This window comes from Megalobrama amblycephala, linkage group LG18, assembly GCF_018812025.1.
Source record: "Megalobrama amblycephala isolate DHTTF-2021 linkage group LG18, ASM1881202v1, whole genome shotgun sequence".
Lineage (NCBI taxonomy): Eukaryota > Metazoa > Chordata > Actinopteri > Cypriniformes > Xenocyprididae > Megalobrama > Megalobrama amblycephala.
This window is the reverse complement of record NC_063061.1, coordinates 38,794,544-38,810,872: the sequence shown is the minus strand read 5'-3', so window position 1 is coordinate 38,810,872 and position 16,329 is coordinate 38,794,544. Positions and strand designations below refer to the sequence as shown.

General features: G+C 37.0%; 1 protein-coding gene across 5 annotated transcripts in view; it reads left to right on the top strand.

The window, feature by feature from the left end:
* LOC125252557 (WD repeat-containing protein 7) overlaps window positions 1-16,329 on the top strand; it is a 117,910-nt gene that overhangs the window by 65,436 nt on the left and 36,145 nt on the right. The window lies entirely within an intron of this gene.

The following is a 16,329-nucleotide window of genomic DNA, read 5'->3' as shown; positions in this document are numbered from 1 at the left end:
GGGCAATGTTCTGCTGGGAAACCTTGGGTCCTGCCATCCATGTGGATGTTACTTTGACACGTACCACCTACCTAAGCATTGTTCCTTGTACACCCTTTCATGGCAACTGTATTCCCTGGTGGCTGTGGCCTCTTTCAGCAGGATAATGCTCCTGACACAAAGCAAAAATGGTTCAGGAATGGTTTGAGGAGCACAACAATGAGTTTGAGGTGTTGACTTGGCCTCCAAATTCCCCAGATCTCAATCCAGTCAAGCATCTGTGGGATGTGCTGAACAAACAAGTCCGATCCATGAAGGCTCCACCTCGCAACTTACAGGACTTAAAGGATCTGCTGATAACATCTTGGTGCAGATACCACAGCACACCTTCAGGGGTCTAGAGGAGTCCATGCCTTGACGGGTCAGAGCTGATTTGGCAGCAAAAGGGGGACCAACACAATATTAAGAAGGTGGTCAAAATGCTATGCCTGATCGATGACTGCACAAGTGCAGTCACTGTCATGTTAGGAGCTGGATAGGTCAGAGGTCAGAGTGAATCCACCCCCACCTCAGATGTCTTGATTACGGTTACAGGAAGTGGGCGGAGCTTCTTTTAGTCCCGTAGGAGCAGAGCATCCATGTGTGTGTTTTCATTTGTGTTGTGAAAGGTTGTTTTTTTCTTAAAATACATGCTGTGTGTGTGTGTGTGTGTATGTGAACGTCTAATATTTCCCAGGACGGATGAGTTGTCCGCCGGATAATGACAGAGATGGAAAACTCCTCCGCAAGGAGCCACGACAGCCCAGAATTCAGCTCTCAAATGCATCATCAGTCTCCAAACATACAATCATGTTAGCGCTGCGTAACCTCTTTACAAATACATGATCATTTTACAAACGTGACAGCGCAGACGCAGCGTGTTTAGTCTCTGTCTCAGAATGGCTCAACGTGCTCATTCAGGACACAGAATGACAGGAAGGAGATGAGAAGAGCGCTGCAGCCTCTCAGAGGTCAGAGGTCAAAGGTGATGACACCTGTCATCCTCTTCTCTTCCATTTTGCCTTGTTTCTTGACTTCTTTTCTTCTTTTGTCTCTTCACGGCTCATCTTGTCTCTGTTGACTAACCTTATCGCTTCTCTTCACTTTTCTTCTCACTCATTATCCTCTTTCATTTTGGTTTGGCTCTTTACTTCTTTTCTTGTTGTCTCTTCTAGTATCACCTCATCACTTCATATCTTCTTTTCCATTCTGATTTGTGTCTTCTCGTCTCATCTCGTCTCATCTTGTCTCTTCTCGTTTCAGCTTGTTTCTTCAATGTTTTTCTTTGATCTCTTCTTGTAACATCTCTTCACATCTCATCTTATCTAATTTCTTCTCTTCTGTTTTGGCTCTTTTCATCACATTTTTTCTTCATGTATCACCTAATTTATTCATGTCTCGTCTCATCTCGTATCATCTCACATCTTCTCTTTTTCTTTTCCATTTTGATTTGTTTTTTTCTCGTCTTGTCTCATTCTGTTTTGGCTTGTTTAATTTTTTTTCTTCTTGTATCACCTTATATTGTCTCATCTCGTCTCGTCATCTTCTCTTCTCATCATGTCTAATTTCTTCTCTTCTGTTTTGGCTCTTTTCATCACATTTTTTCTTCATCTATCACCCCATGCATTCATATCTCGTCTCTTGTACCTTCTCTTTCCTTCTCTTCCATTTTGATTTGTTTCTCTTTTCTTTTGTTTTGGCTTGTTTCTTCTTCTTTTTTAAACTCTTCTTGTTACATCTCTTGACATCTCATATCATCTTGTCTCATCCCTTCCCTTCCCTTCCTTTCTTGCCCTACCCTTCTTGCCCCTTCCCTTCCTTTCCTTTCTTGCCCCTACCCTTCTTGCCCCTTCCCTTCCTTTCTTGCTCCTTTCCCTTTCCTTCCCTTCCTTTCCTTTCTTGCTCCCTTCCCTTCCTTTCTTGCCCTAACCTTCTTGCCCCTTCCCTTCCTTTCCTTTCTTGCTCCCTTCCCTTCCTTTCTTGCCCTAACCTTCTTGCCCCTTCCCTTACTTTCCTTTCTTGCTCCCTTCCCTTCCTTTCTTGCCCTACCCTTCTTGCCCCTTCCCTTCCTTTCCTTTCTTGCTCCTTTCCCTTTCCTTCCCTTCTTTTCTTGCCCCTACCCTTCTTGCCCCTTCCCTTCCTGTCCCTTCCCTTCCCTTTTTGCCCCTACCCTTCTTGCCCCTTCCTTTCCTTTCTTGCCCCTTCCCTTCTTACTCCCTTCCTTTCTTGCTTCTTTCCTTTCCCTTCCTTTCTTGCCCCTACCCTTCTTGCCCCTTCCCTTTCCTTCTTACTCCCTTCCTTTCTTGCGCCCTTCCCTTTCTTGCCCCTACCCTTCTTGCCCCTTCCTTTCCTTTCCTTTCTTGCCCCTTCCTTTCCTTTCTTGCCCCTTCCCTTCTTACTCCCTTCCTTTCTTGCTCCCTTCCCTTCCTTTCTTGCCCCTACTCTTCTTGTCCCTTCTCTTCCCTTCTTACTCCCTTCCTTTCTTGCTCCCTTCCCTTCCTTTCTTGCCCCTACCCTTCTTGCCCCTTCTCTTCCCTTCTTACTCCCTTCCTTTCTTGCTCCCTTCCCTTTCTTGCCCCTACCCTTCTTGCCCCTTCCCTTCCTTTCTTGCCCCTACCCTTCTTGCTCCTTCCCTTCCCTTCTTGCTCCCTTCCTTTCTTGCTCCTTTCCATTCCCTTCCCTTCCCTTTTCTTAGCACTCCCTTCCCTTCTCACTCCCTTCCCTTCCCTTCTGTCTTATCGAATGGATTAGAAAAGGTTCAAATCACCCCTTACAATCCAAATGAAATTTCTACCGGTTTGGCCTATTCATTATGATTGACATGGTTACATGTGACTTTTATATTCCTACTGTGCTGCTACTCCGATTAAAACCGAATAATTAGGGTCCATGTAAACGCAGCTACTGATAAACTCATCTTTTCATTTCTCCTCTTGTCTCACCTTTTTTTCTTCTCTTTTCTTTCTCTTCTCATAGCTCATCTTCTGAATGTAGGACTTGAGCTTTTTACCTGTCTGATTTCTTCTCTTCCCTATCGATGCTCTTGTGGTGTTATGACCTTTGACCACCGCACACGGTGTAGATTTTTTTTCTTTAACTCCGTAGATCAACTACAACTGAAAACCACCTTCTCATGAAAGATTTAGCTTGTGTGCTTTTGTTTGTGTCTTCACAAGTGTTTGTTCATCAGTAGGTTTTCCATTGCTGACTTTATGAGTGTGTGTGTGAGAGCATTTGCCCTCAGGCTGTTCTGGATCCTCGTAAAACGAACAGTGACCCAATAAAAGCCCAAATAAATGAAAAATAAGCAGTGATTCCAGCAGCTCTCTGACCTGCATCATCACACTCGATTCCTTTAAGAACATCAAACCAAACACCTTCTGTTTGTTTGTTTGCACATGTCAGTTTTTCCACACTAAAAGGTCTTCTATTCTTTTATAGTAATTTTTTTTTTTTCCTGCTCTTCAGTGGAGTCATACCATGGAATCCATGATTTTATGATGAATGATTTTGCAGGTCTTTGAGTCTTGGTGTTTGGTTTGATGTTCTTAATGGAATCACGAAGGATGAGGCATCATGATTGGGGACTTTATTCATAAATAGTTTTCATTCATACTCAACATTGTAAACTTGCTTTGGTCCATGTAGTCATTCAGGTCACTACAGAGTAACAGTTTGAAGAGAATTCATGGAAATGTCTGACTATGCAAAAGCACGAATGGGCAGATTTAGTGCTCTGTTTCTTTAAGAATGACCTCATGCATGAGGACAATAGTGTGTTCAGCGGTCACGGGTCGTTCACGTGTTGATCTGGATTTAGTTCTGATGATGATGATGATGTCATAATGGCACGGTAACAGGGCAGTGTTGTTCATAAGACAGAGAACAGACTCCAAGATCATTAAACACAAGGAAATTAATAATTCAGCACAATGGAGCCACACTGGGGGAATTCAGCCAGAGACAGATGTTAAAAATTCAGCTTTGATGTCCGGAGCAAAATCTGTGACCTGAACACAGCAAAGAGATTAAGAGCTTACAGGAAACTGAGAGTAGAGGGTTTTTTTTTTTTGGTTTTTTTTTTAATTATCAGTGGTGTTTGACAATGTAAAAGTTTTGAGTGTGATCGCCATTTGTTGCTATGCAGTTGCTAGGATATTCTTGGTGGTTTCTAGGGCATTACTAAGGTGTTTTGAGTGGTTGTTACTCTACTGTTGCTAAGGTGTACTGTTTTTAAGTTGCTGGTTGCTGTGGTATTTGATTTGATTGATTGTGTATTTTTTAGAATGTTATGCAGTTGCTACAGTGTTCTGAATATTTCAGGCTGTTGCTATGCAGTTGTGAGGGTGTTCTGAGTGTTTTAGGCTGTTGCTATGCAGTTACTAGGGTGTTCTGAGTGTTTAAGTAGTTGTTATGCAGTTGTTAGGGTGTTCCGAGTGTTTTAGATTGTTCCTGTACAGTTGTTAGGGTGTTCTGGGTTTTTTAAGCTGTTGCTATGCAGTTTCTATGGTGCTCTGAGTGTTTCAGGCTGTTATGCTGTTGCTAGTGTTATGAGTGTTTTAGGCCGTCGCTATGCAGTTGTTAGGGTGTTCTGAGTGTTTCAGGCTGTTATGCAGTTGTTAGGGTGTTCTGAGTGTTTCAGGCTGTTGTCATGCAGTTGTTAGGGTGCTGTGAGTGTTTTAGGCTGTTCCTGCACAGTTGTTACGGTGTTCTGAGTGATTTAGGCTGCTGCTGCACAGTTGCTAGGGTGTTGTTGGTGGTTTCAGGATGACACACACTCACCTTTAATACTCATGTTTAATGCTAGAGGTTTGATCAACAGCACTATTACTTTAGTAAACAGCACTACTGAGTGGAGTTCAGAGGTGGGGGGGGGCATCTAGTGGGGCAGGTTCTTTTGCTTTGCTGGCAGGATGTTGTGGGGTTAAACCCCCCTGAAACAGCCCAGAGAGCAGCACGCCTGCTCCCATCAGGGGGTAAAAGGGCCAGGAGGGGGTGACAGATGGTCCTGCTCGGGTACAACCACACACACACACACACACACACACACACACACACACACACACACACACACACACAAACACACACACACACTGAGGTTAATAGACACTTTCTTGACTGATTTGACAAAGTTGAACACCAGCTAGTGTTGACTACACACACAGAGTCTGCACCTGCTCTCATACATGTGCACACACACACACACTTATCTTGATAAATAGTCATACCATAGACCTTTTTTTTTTTTTTTCAAAAAAATAATTTATTTCTTATTTGCCCAATTATATATTTTTTTCATTCCCCACTAATTTTTTTTTTGCATATTTGTCTCCATATATTTCATTATTTTTTCGTTAGGTTTTTTTTTTTTTTCATATATTGTTTTTCTTCTTCTTTTAATTTTTATTAATATTTCATATTCATTCATTCATTTATCAAGTGAGCTGATTATTGATCACTTCTTTCCTTATCTCTCTTTTTTTGTTTGTTTGTTTCCTTCTTGCTTAGCTTGGGCTAAAATTAGATTGCAAAATTGATTGAAGGATTGTGTGTGTGTTCTGGTTCATTTCATTTAATGCTTCTGTTGCGTTTGCGCTCCAGTTTACTGATGACATCAGCACTCGCTCTGAAAGTTCCGTCGCTCTCAAAGTGGCCTGATTTAACATTCTTTTTGATTCTTAAAGGAATCTTTCAACTGAAAATGAACATTCCATCATTATTTACTCACCCTCATGTCTTTCAAACCATATAAATTTATTTCTTACTTAGCACACAAAATGATATGTGCTACAAAGTTCAGAAAGTTCAGGCTGCTCTTTATGTACATTAAAAGTGGATTTTAACTTAAGAAAGCACCATAAAACTAGTGATTTTCTGAAGTCATACAGTAGCAGCAAATTTTTCTGCAGAAGAAAGTCATGCATGTTTGGAATGAGTACATGATTTAGAATTTTGGGTGAGCTGTCCCTTTAAAGGGAGCAAGAAAACACCCTCACAGACAGGAAATAAAAGCTTCTCGCCCTTAAAAGGGTCGTACCTTCTTTCTCTCTTGCTGAAATCACTTAATTGCGATAACGTTCCTCAAAGAGCCATCATGGCTTAGGAGGTGATCATCTTGCTTTTCTGTCTTCAAGGCTGTTTCCTTTGAGTCGCTCTACCCTCTTTTGTGAATGTTAAATTGGTTGAGATTCACTCTCTTAAACGGCCACTTACGCTTCAGTTTTAATGGAATCTGCTCCTGTGTGTGTGTGTGTGTGTGTGTGTGTGTGTGTGTGTGTGTGTGTGTGTGTGTGTGTGTGTGTGTGTGTGTGTGTGTACTGAGTTCTAAGTGTGCTACATGTCACATACGCTTTCAGTGTGATATGAGGTGAAGGTCTGTTTCTAATGCACTATTTGAAAACTTGGAAAATGGACACTTCAAGCACGAGACCAAGGACAGCATTTCCCATCCCGACAACATGATACTAAACCAAACAATCTCTGCTGAATGCTTTGTGGATCCTCTGATCATGCATGTGTTTACTAGTTTAACCAGCAGGGAGCGCTACACATCTCTAACAGTGATGAAACTAACAAGTGTTTTAAAACAGGACTGGTATGTTGTTTTGTTCTTAGATTTTAATCCAGTACACTGGAAAAGAATTTGGTATAGTTTGGAAACAATTTTCACATTGAATTAACTTACTAACTTAAGTTACTTTACATATCATTTTGATTCTGCCGGTATACCATAGGCCAGACCAGACCAGACTGCACTAGACCAGACCAGTAGTCTCTGTGATATTGACCATATACTCGGTTTATTTAGTCTTCATATCTGCACAGAGACTTGTCTGTCTCTCTGATGCTGGAAGCCGCAGTATTGATCTCACCCACAAGCCCATTGGCGCTTTACCTTACTGGAAGTTGTGGGGACGTCTGTCCCACCACACACACACTCACGTCGGTGTCTCCATGCAGCACGTCTGGTGTCTGAACGTGTCTGTTCTGCACACATCCAGTTTCATCTCTGAGGTTCAGATGACACACATGCAAGAAACTTCTTTGTTCGGCCACAGAAGTGCTGCGTTTTAGCTTTTATTTGACATCATGCTTAACCCTATGAGAAATAATGGTTTGGTTTTGTTATTTCTTCATCAGTCATTTGTAACCAATTGAACTTCCGTGGTGTGATGTATTTCTGACTTTAACTATATTTAATTGGTAATAATGTAGGATGAGACTTGATTTACCCATCAAGATGTGTTGGATTGGTAACACTTTATTTTGATAGTCCACTTTTGACGTTCTACTAACTATAAGTAACTTTGCAACTACATGTCAACTAGTCTAATTAGAGTATTAGTAGATTGTCTAGGGCCTAATATCTTCTGATTCTTTATTTTGATGCTCCCCAACAGACATTCTACTGACTATAAGTAACTTACAAGTACATCGACTTATTCTACTAACCTGAACCCTAACGTAACAGTCTACTACAGACTACTAATTTTCTAATGAGAGTTAGTTGACACGTAGTTGCAAAGATACTTTGTTACATAGTAGAATGTTACATAGTACTTAGTAGAAAGATACATATTAGAATGTTACATAGTAGAATGTTACATAGTAGTTAGTAGAATGTTACATAGTAGAATGTTACATAGTACTTAGTAGAAAGATACATATTAGAATGTTACATAGTAGAATGTTACATAGTAGTTAGTAGAATGTTACATAGAATGTTACGTAGTAGTAGAATGTTACTTAGAATGTTATAGTAGTTAGTGTAATGTTACATAGTAGAATGTTACATAGTAGTTAATTAGAATGTTACATAGTAGTTAGTAGAATGTTACATAGAATGTTACGTAGAAGTAGAATGTTACAGTTAAAATGTTACAGTAGTTAGTACAATGTTACATAGTAGAATGTTACAGTTAGTAGAATGTCACATAGTAGTTCATTAGAATGTTACATAGTAGTTAGTACAATGTTACAAATAGTAGAAAGTTACATAGTTAGAATGTTACATAGTAGTTAGTAGAATGTTACAGTTAGTAGAATGTTACATGGTAGTTAGTAGAATGTTACAGTTAGTAGTGTTACATAGTAGTTAGTAGAATGTTACAATTAGTAGAATGTTACATAGTTAGAATGTTACATAGTAGTTAGTATAATCTTAGGTTACACTTTATTTTAAGGTGTCTTTGTTACAGTGTAATTATACATTTAAGTACTGAGGAATATTACGTAACTACATGTACTTAAAAAAGGGGTAAGATTATGGTTTGGTTTAGGGTTAGTTGCATGTAACTGCATAATTTACTGTTATTACTATAGTAAATACATGTAATATTTGTAACAATGACACTTTAAAATAAAGTGTTACCGAATGTTACATTGTTGGAATGTTACATAGTAGTAGAATGTTACAGTTAGTAGAATGTCTAAAGTGGACTGTCGATAAAGTGTAACCGTTGGATTGTGTTAGGTGTTGTGTTAGTTTAATCATACATATGTGTGCTACTTTCAATGTTTTTTTACGTTAATATTCTGTAAGTGATTGGCATGATTTTGGCGTCTGATCTGCTGGTTGTGTCTGAGCTAGCTGGTCAAGTTATGGTTTAAGCAAAAGTGGCTGGGTGCTATTAGTGAATTTGCAATTAACTTATAATGTTAAAAGTTTCGTAAGAATTTAGTACTTTTATTTAGCATTTATTTAGTGTTGTTTGTTGGTCAGTTGAACTAATGAAGTTGTTTTTTTGTGTGTGTGTGTGTGTGTGTGCGCGTACACCTCAATCTCTGTAATTCATGCTTGTCCGCAAACAACTAACCTTCGTTTTTTTCTTCTTTCTCCTCGCCTCTTCTTTGTTGAAATCGCGTGTCTCCAATTTTTTCAGGCCGTACGAAGGAAGTTAAAAGTCTTGTTTACCGACAGCTTAGAGCTTAATTGACTGGAAGCCAAATAGAGAGTGTTTGTGCTATTCAGCGCCGCGGCCTATTGATAAAGGCGTGTGTGAAAGCAGGCGAGCAGGAGGGGTCTGTATTGAAGAGAGACGCGGTCAGAATCGCTTTGTGGACTCTTTTATCATGGACACTCGAGCCCCAGTCTCAGCGGACACACACTGGCCGTCTGTCGCGCTATTGAACTGTCTCTCTCTCTCACACACACACACACACACACACACACAGAGTGTAAGAAAAGCACTGACAGTGAACATGCAAACAGATGCAACACTTTGGCACATGCCACACTTCACTGTGTGTGTGTGTGTGTGTGTGTGTGTGTGTGTGTGTGTGTGTGTGTGTGTGTGTGTGTGTGTGTGTGTGTGTGTTGTGGGGCATAGTCTGCTCTGTATTCACCAACATTCTCTCGCTGTACTTGATTAGAAAACTCCAGATATGATCTCTGGATCATGTGCGTGTGTTTTAAAGCATAAAAATGTATTTAACCTTCAGAAACGAGGGCCAGAGAAGGTCACGTCCTCTTCCTCCTCACTAATAAATTGCGTTTGCACTCGCCGGACGCTTTCTAAGTGAATTCTGCTCCGTCTTTTGTTTCAAGACTCTTCAGGACAAATAGATTCCAGGTCGGGAATACAGAAAGACGAAAACTGAATTGACAAAACGGGTTTTTGCTTTTGTTTTGATATAAAGAGCAGAGCAAAAACGGCATTTATTTCCTAGCGTGAGATTTGTTCTTGTATTGTAGGGCGGCAAAGATCAATCCTTTCCCACAATCCCCTGCTATCAAATGTTACCTGCCTGTGTATCGGTGATCAATGGCCGAGCGGGCTGGCTGAGCAGGCAGTGCATCATGGGAGCTGATAATCCATGATGTCGGAGCATGCTCGGTGCGGGATTGGCGAATGTCGAGCGATTGTTGCTGGAATGTCGGAGCGAATCCTCGGAGTTCTGCTGCCGTCGGGGTGCATGATGGTATTGATTTGTTTCACAGCGTGAAGGAGCGTCTGCTGCATCTTTCTTATTGTTCTCTGTCTCTCTCTCTCTCTCTCTCTCTCTCTGTTTAATTGATGCTCTCTCCGCTTTGATAATTTTATTATCCGTCCACCCCGATCCACCTCTTTTTCAGATGAAAATGAAAAACTGAGATATACGTGGAGAAACGGTGCAGTTGTCCAGCCTTTTTAGCTGATTTCCCTCGGACGCAGAGAGCAAATGTGATTCACATGCAATGACATTACAATAGATCGGGCGGTATTAAAGATACGCCGTCAATACTGTTCATAAATCAATATTGTGTTCCCGACGCAGGGAAAGAGCGAGAGCCCGTGTAATCCATCCTGAAGACTGTTTGTTTTCGTGCTTATTTCATCAATGGATCGTCAGAGCCATTTTCTCCTATTATAATGGTCGAAGTAAAAATGACGGCAATATCTTTTCAGTAATATTATTGTGGTTGTAAGCAGTGAACAGCCCGACTAATAAACACTGACAGATATATGACACTAATGATGCAGGTGGATTAAACGCATCAGAAGAACCAATAAAAACATGCAAAATAAAGTTCACTAACATTTGATCATCTGCAATCACTGAACCAGAATGTGTTTTATTTGCATTTTAAACTTTATCCTCTGATTTGATCAGAACTTGCTTATTAAAATAGCAGTTATTTTATATAACATTATTTTGGAATAAAAAAAATAAAAAAATAAATAAATTTTTGGAATAAAAAAGTCATTATGTATACCATAATTCACTAACAACAACAAAAATTGTATTATATTATATTATATTATATTATATTATATTATATTATATTATATATTTTAAAGTATAAATGTAGTTCTAAATGGATTCTGGTATAAGTAACAATTATTTTACATAACATTGTTATTTATTCCGGAATTCACTAATAACAACAACAAAATATATAATTATTATATTATATTATATTATATTATATTATATTATATTATATTATATTATATTATATTATATATTATATTATATTATATTATATATATTATATTATATATATTATATATATTATATTATATTATATTATATTATAATTTTAAAGTATAAATGTAGTTCTAAATGGATTCTGGTATAAGTAACAATTATTTTACATAACATTGTTCTGAAATAAAGTAATTATTTATTCCGGAATTCACTAATAACAACAACAAAATATATATATATTATATTATATTATATTATATTATATTATATTATATTATATTATATTATATTATATTATATTATATTATATTATATTATATTATATTATATTATATTAAAATATTAATGTATTTTTAAATGGATTCTGGTATAAGTTATTTTACATAACATTGTTCAGAAATAAAAAACTATAATTAATTGTTCTAGAATTCATTAATGAAAAAAATATTATATTATATAAAAAATTTTAATATATTTAATGGATTCTGGTGTAAATATCTCTAAAGTAATTTAATTAAACATTAAATTTATATTTTAAAACAATATAATTATATAATAATAAAATAATATAATAATTTGTTATGATGTAAAATCTAATTTTATAATATTAAAAAATGTAAATGTATATATTTTTTTTATAATTTATATTCATTTATACATTTAGTAAATATAAATATTTGTATTCCTCTATTCTGAGTTTTTTTTAAATGCTACATCTTTGTTCAATCTTATTTATTTATTTTTATATTACTTTTATTAGTATTTGTCCGCCATGTGTGTAGTTTGTGTATATGTTTTAGTGATGTGTGTATGTGAATTGTGTTGTGCGTCTGCTGTGTTCCTCATCACAGTTTGATTTGGTTTCACCTTGAATGCAGCACCGCGGTATTGATTCAACTGAACACACACACACACACACACACAGATCGACGCCGGCAGCCATGTTAGGTACCTGCAGAAGGAAAAGCCTTTCTTTCATATCGCCGTCACAATGTATGGCCTCTGAAACCTGTGACACCAAATAGTATTTTTAGTAACATCTAAATGTCACTGAATTACATATAAAATATTAAAGCAAGTGTAATTTATTGTAAAGAATGATAAACAAACACACTTTAACAAAATATAGTAAGTTTGTAGGTTTGAAATGCACCTGTGTTTCCTTGACTTCATACATCCACTAAAAACATGATGAAGATCAGGAAAGATCCTGCAGACAGATACGTTTGAGGCCGCTGTAGTGTTGAAGTTTGTGTTTGTGTATGCCATACACTGCTAACTGTAATATTAATAGCAGCCGTCTTCATATAGAAACACACACACACACACACACACAGGTGTTGTGCTGCTCCTCTGAGGATTATCAATATTTCAGTGCTTGTTTTGTTGTCGTATCTTTGATTTTATCTTTAATATTGCAGGTAAGAAGCACACAGATACTGATTAAACAAAGATGATCATATCACATCAGATGCCATACACACAACCTGAAGTGTGTGTGTGTGTGTGTGTGTGTGTGTGTGTGTGTGTGTGTGTGTGTGTGTGTGTGTGTGTGTGTGTGTGTGTGTGTGTGTGTGTAAGATTTTTTTCTAATAACTAAAGCATGGAAATGCACTTATATTGTGTTTGAGAGATATTTCTCTTGGCAGTGAAACTATGAAACCAGTTTATTGTCACATATTTCTGTTGTCACGTTTCATTTGCTTTGATGACGGCGAAATGTTCTTTTGCTGCAAAACTCCTTGAATGCATTATATGATTACAAAAACAATAAATACACCAGTAAACATAGAGAATACATAAGGGCGATACATTTAAAGTTTAAAATCATAAAAAATAAATTTGCATGTTTTGAGTAAAGAGCGACACCTCTAAATGCACAAAGTGATGAAACTGAACAAGATTTACATTCATGAGTTAAGCAGACGAGACTTACAAAAGAGGAACAAAAGCAATTAAGAAATCAAAACAAACACTTGATGATTTCAGATTGCATTGTTCTTAATGTGTTGTTGATGTTGTAAGTTTGCAGGTGAATGGCTGCGCTCATGATGCGGTTATTTTGAGAGCTGCTCGTTTGATTCAGAGTGCTGAGAGGTCAGAGGTCAGCTGAGAGCCAATAGAAAGAGGCCGAGGTCAAATTGAATCAGCCGAGATGTGGCCGGTCATCCTGTCAGAGCAGAAAACATTAACAGAGCCAATCAGGTTAGACCTGAAAAAATGAAATAATACGATTTTATTAGAAATAGACAGAAATTAAGACTAAGTTCTGGGGTTGTCTTTTGTCTGAGGGCTGTTATTTATTACTCGTTTGTTTATGAAACTAAAACACTTTATTTTACAGTCTGTGACACTATTATTAATTATAATTTTTATAACTGTGCAAAGTTGCAAAATGCATATTAAGTGTACACAAAGATTTAAAATGTTGCAACCAGATTAAATCCAAACGTATGAAAAACACTCACTTGCAAACAGTTTATTCACCAACGTTTCAGCAAAAAGTCAAGGTGTTTGCAACTAGATTAAATAAAATATTTATTTCATAATAACCCTGGATCTCATTCAGATAGCGTTAATATTCATATTTCTATCCACGTATTGGGAACAAAGTCTCCAGAAGACAATTTTAATTGACTAAACCTTTTAAATTAAGAAGTAAATCACGTTTTTAGGATTTCTTTTGGGGTTTGAGTTGGTCTGTAGTTCCTGTGTATATTAAGCTTTACTGAATATAAAAACAATAGAAGTGTTTCTCATTTAGATAGCGAGATAATCGTGTTTGTTTCATGCTTAAGTCTGATTATTCCTGTCGAGCTTCTAGTTTCTTGAGTTTCAGCTTGTAAAAAAACTGCAGTCCAGTAGAAGGTCTGTAGGTTTGTGAACCTGAAACTACATAAAAACATCAACCGGTGTTAGAAAAGTATGTGTGTGTGTGTGTGTTTGTGCATTGTATGGATCTGTCCATTTCTCTCTCACACACACACACACACACACACACACACTTTCATTCACACACTCTACATCATCATATGTGTCTGTATTGTGGCCTCAGGCGTGTGTGTGTGTGTGTGTGTGTGTGTGTGTGTGTGTGTGTGTGTGTGGAAGATTTTTTTCTAATAACTAAAGCATGGAAATGCACTTATATTGTGTTTGAGAGATATTTCTCTTGGCAGTGAAACTATGAAACCAGTTTATTGTCACATATTTCTGTTGTCACGTTTCATTTGCTTTGATGACGGCGAAATGTTCTTTTGCTGCAAAACTCCTTGAATGCATTATATGATTACAAAAACAATAAATACACCAGTAAACATAGAGAATACATAAGGGCGATACATTTAAAGTTTAAAATCATAAAAAATAAATTTGCATGTTTTGAGTAAAGAGCGACACCTCTAAATGCACAAAGTGATGAAACTGAACAAGATTTACATTCATGAGTTAAGCAGACGAGACTTACAAAAGAGGAACAAAAGCAATTAAGAAATCAAAACAAACACTTGATGATTTCAGATTGCATTGTTCTTAATGTGTTGTTGATGTTGTAAGTTTGCAGGTGAATGGCTGCGCTCATGATGCGGTTATTTTGAGAGCTGCTCGTTTGATTCAGAGTGCTGAGAGGTCAGAGGTCAGCTGAGAGCCAATAGAAAGAGGCCGAGGTCAAATTGAATCAGCCGAGATGTGGCCGGTCATCCTGTCAGAGCAGAAAACATTAACAGAGCCAATCAGGTTAGACCTGAAAAAATGAAATAATACGATTTTATTAGAAATAGACAGAAATTAAGACTAAGTTCTGGGGTTGTCTTTTGTCTGAGGGCTGTTATTTATTACTCGTTTGTTTATGAAACTAAAACACTTTATTTTACAGTCTGTGACACTATTATTAATTATAATTTTTATAACTGTGCAAAGTTGCAAAATGCATATTAAGTGTACACAAAGATTTAAAATGTTGCAACCAGATTAAATCCAAACGTATGAAAAACACTCACTTGCAAACAGTTTATTCACCAACGTTTCAGCAAAAAGTCAAGGTGTTTGCAACTAGATTAAATAAAATATTTATTTCATAATAACCCTGGATCTCATTCAGATAGCGTTAATATTCATATTTCTATCCACGTATTGGGAACAAAGTCTCCAGAAGACAATTTTAATTGACTAAACCTTTTAAATTAAGAAGTAAATCACGTTTTTAGGATTTCTTTTGGGGTTTGAGTTGGTCTGTAGCTCCTGTGTATATTAAGCTTTACTGAATATAAAAACAATAGAAGTGTTTCTCATTTAGATAGCGAGATAATCGTGTTTGTTTCATGCTTAAGTCTAATTATTCCTGTCGAGCTTCTAGTTTCTTGAGTTTCAGCTTGTAAAAAAACTGCAGTCCAGTAGAAGGTCTGTAGGTTTGTGAACCTGAAACTACATAAAAACATCAACCGGTGTTAGAAAAGTATGTGTGTGTGTGTGTGTTTGTGCATTGTATGGATCTGTCCATTTCTCTCTCACACACACACACACACACACACTTTCATTCACACACTCTACATCATCATATGTGTCTGTATTGTGGCCTCAGGCGTGTGTGTGTGTGTGTGTGTGTGTGTGTGTGACTAATTGCACGTCCCGTGTTCGAGGGGCTCCTGCGGTACACACACGTTTGGTAACAAAAGAAGCCCCCATCCGACCGCACCCCACACTTCCGCAAGCAAAGACCCCTCCGGGTCTCTTAATGACTGTGTGTGTGTGTGTGTGTTGAGGCTGCAGCACGTGTCCCTCCAGCACAAGGCCCTGACCATGACCCTCACACACACACCCAACTGTGCTCCATTCAGAACACTTACAGGACGCAGGAACACAAAGCCGGAGCTCCACGAGCGCTGGACATGTTATTAGCAGGTGTCACTGTGGAAACTCACATATTTACAGTAAATTCAGACCTTTGGTACTGTGAAGTTTCATCTGACCAGAGCAAAACAACATATGAAATATTCATTTTGTTTCCTGGAAGAAAAACATAAAAAAATACATTTATAAATATATTTTATTTATTTTTTATATATATATATATATATATATATATATATTTTATTTTATTTTACTTAATTTTAAATATTTACATACAGTACATACATTTACTGATATATTTACATAAAATTACTTAAATTTAGAATTATTTAGGATTTATTTAATTTATTATATTTTATTTGCATGTTTTGTGTGTATATATATATATATATATATATATATATATATATATATATATATATATATATATATTATATTATTTTATTTTACTTAATTTTAAAGATTTACATACAGTACATACATTTACTGATATATTTATATAAAATTACTTAAATGTAGAATTATTTATTATTTAGGATTTATTTCATTTATTAT